This window comes from Callorhinus ursinus, unplaced genomic scaffold (genome assembly GCF_003265705.2).
Source record: "Callorhinus ursinus isolate GAN/ISIS: 27379988/994484 unplaced genomic scaffold, GSC_fseal_2.0 scaffold431, whole genome shotgun sequence".
NCBI lineage: Eukaryota > Metazoa > Chordata > Mammalia > Carnivora > Otariidae > Callorhinus > Callorhinus ursinus.
The window spans coordinates 24,130-27,100 of NW_027397486.1; the positions used below are offsets into that span (position 1 = coordinate 24,130).

Sequence of the window (2,971 nt, forward strand, 5' to 3'; positions counted from 1 at the left end):
TCCTGACAGGATAGACCTCTGATCAACTGCTTTCATGGGATTTGTCTAGTTACTTCCAGGGCCCTGCTCACAAAATATATAAACTTGTATTTCCTCTTTAGTGGTGCAAGAATATCTAATTCCATGCAGAACTCTTTGGCTAATCTCTGTATCTATCACTTCTGAAAATTAGGAAAGCAAAAAATCACTATTCACTAGTTAAGTACACACTATCATAGAAATCAAACTCATTAAACCCGATAATATTATAACAGTTGTTGTTCTTTCCCCCTCATTTATCCATTTGGGGAGATATGCTAAGTATGTTAGAGATATTATAGTGAATAATACCATCATCTTGGACTGTTTCTATTATTTCAATGAATTAATAAAATCTTATTGCACACAATTAAGGGAAATATATGTTCTTTACATTTATCAAAAAATTGCTAGAAAGAAAACAGTAACACTGATTGAGAATATTGAATTATTTCATCAAGTATCAATTATTTAAATTGTGTAAATTAATGTAGTCTCTGTCTTCAATCCTGGAATGACATTGTTCTTGAGTGTAAAAGGTGAAATTGATGTACTTCTAAGGCCACGGTAATGAGAATTTTGTCTACATTTCTACAGAACAGAACCTCTGAATCACTCTTCTCAGGGTCCCCATCACCTCCTTGTTTCTCAGGCTGTAGATGATCGGGTGGAGCATTGGGGTCAGGATGGTACAGAAGACAGCCAGGACCTTGTCCTCTGTGGGAGATTGGAAGGATCTTGGGCATAGATAAGTGTAAGCAAAGGGTGCATAATAGAAAGTTACCACAGTGAGGTGGGTGTTGCAGGTCAAATAAGCCTTCTTCTTCCCTTCTGCTGAGCACATGCGGCAGATTTCAAGGATCACATGGCCATAGGAACATGCAATGTCAATGAAAGGAAACACAGGAAAGGGGTGGTGCTCAGAAACCATGTGTACTCAGAGACTCAGGTGTCCATGCAGGCCAGAGTCAACATGGCGGGGACATCACAGAAGACATGGTTGATGGCTCTGGATTGACAATAAGGGATATGGAGGGCACATACAGTGTGGGCGCAGGAGTTGATTGAGCCCATTATCCAAGATCCTGTTATCATCAGCACACACACTCTTTTGCTCATATGAATGGGATAGTGAAGAGGAAAGCAAATAGCCACATAATGATCATAAGCCATAGAGGCCCACATTAATCCTTCTGCACTAGCTAAAGTCAAGAAGAAGAAGCTCTGAACGCCACACCCAATGAGTGAGATGGACTTGTTTCCAAAGATATAATCAAAGGCCACCTTGGGCACAATGGTGGAGATGAAGTTCAGGTCCATGAGGGAGAGCTAAGTAGAAAACACATGGGTGTGTGGAGATAGGTGTCCAGGAAGATAAGGACCATCTTGGACAGGTTGCCAAACAGAGCCATTAGGAAAATAAGTACAGTGAAAATGAAAAGAAACAGGCCAATTCTTGATGGTGGAAAGAACCGCAATAATAGGAAATCAGTCAATGTTTGGTTGTAATTTTCCATTTTCTTTTAATTGCTTTTCATGAAGAAAGAGAAAAACTCATCTGTGGTAAATAAATAAAATGTGATGTTTTTATCATTTTTTCAAATTATTTGAGTCTATTTGTGAAATTTTCATAAAATACCCAGTTCCTTAAATAAATATTCAATGTTTCTTATTTTGAGAAAGAATTCTATGTTGTTTCACAAAGTCACAAGTTGAGATGGTAAGCATTTCCATTCAAAATCTACTGTAAAGAATCCATGAAATAATAAAAAGAAAAAAATCTATATCTACCTGAATATGATATGAACAATTTTATGCCCTTCATAAATTCAGATATCAAAAATATTAAATTTTTAATTAAGCATAAGCATAATTTTTATTGAACTCAGACTGAGCACAAGTTGAATCACAATTCAAATGAATATGGGTTTGGTTCATTTGTATTTTTTTTTAATTTTTTATTGTTATGTTAATCACCATATATTACATCATTAGTTTTTGGTGCAGTGTTCCATGATTCATTGTTTGTTCATAACACCGGTTCATTTGTATTTTTTATACCATTTATACTAGGACTTCTTTAAAATTAAGCTCTCCCTAGCATGAATTCAATCATACCCACTAAATGTTGATTTTAATGTTGACAGAGTAGACAATTTTTGAATGTATAAAGAAATAATTAGTTTAATGTTTACCTATTTCTTCTGCTTCTAGCCACTGAAGTAAAAATAACTAGCCTATGCATGGTCTATTTACAAAAACTCTCACCTGTGTTGAATACTTTCAACGTTCCTGAAAACACTGACATTTAAACATTAGCATTAATTTCACCACGCATAGGGGAGAATTCATGGCATCTGTCTGAAGTGACATATTGGATGAGAGACAGAACATGTTTTGCTCCTGGGCCATTCACATATGCGGAAGGGAAGACACAGACAGGAACTTTGTTGACCATCTCACTAGCATCCTGGACGAGGGTCAGAAATCATGTCAACTTGACAACAATCTTCTGAGATGGGTATCACCATCAACACTTGTAACATAATGGACATTCATAGAATTTAAGTAACTTACCCTGAGCTAAAAAGATATGTTTATCCTTTATCTTATAAGAAGCCATGAATAGGAAAGAAGGATTATTTACATTAGTCACCCCTTACTTCCATTAAAGTAACTATTTAAACAAGAATTCTCTATTCCTACTAAGCAGCAGATGATGACAAATATATTTGATAAATTATTTTATGCCCAAATTATATTGTTTTAGAGATTAAAGTTACACATTTTACATCTTCTCCTTAGAGACATGTTTTCTCAGTTCTCTTGATTTTCCTGTATTCTCACTGGCTCCCCACAACAACCCAGCAGTTAACATCTGGCCTCTACTAAATGGAAGAAGGGAGGCCTCAGAATATCATTTACCAATAAATAATAACTCAAGAGATTCTCT

General features: G+C 35.7%; 1 pseudogene; it reads right to left on the bottom strand.

Moving 5' to 3' along the window:
• Positions 1–601: 601 nt before the first annotated feature.
• On the bottom strand, positions 602–1,535 carry LOC112819224 (olfactory receptor 2L3-like; annotated as a pseudogene).
• Positions 1,536–2,971: the final 1,436 nt, after the last annotated feature.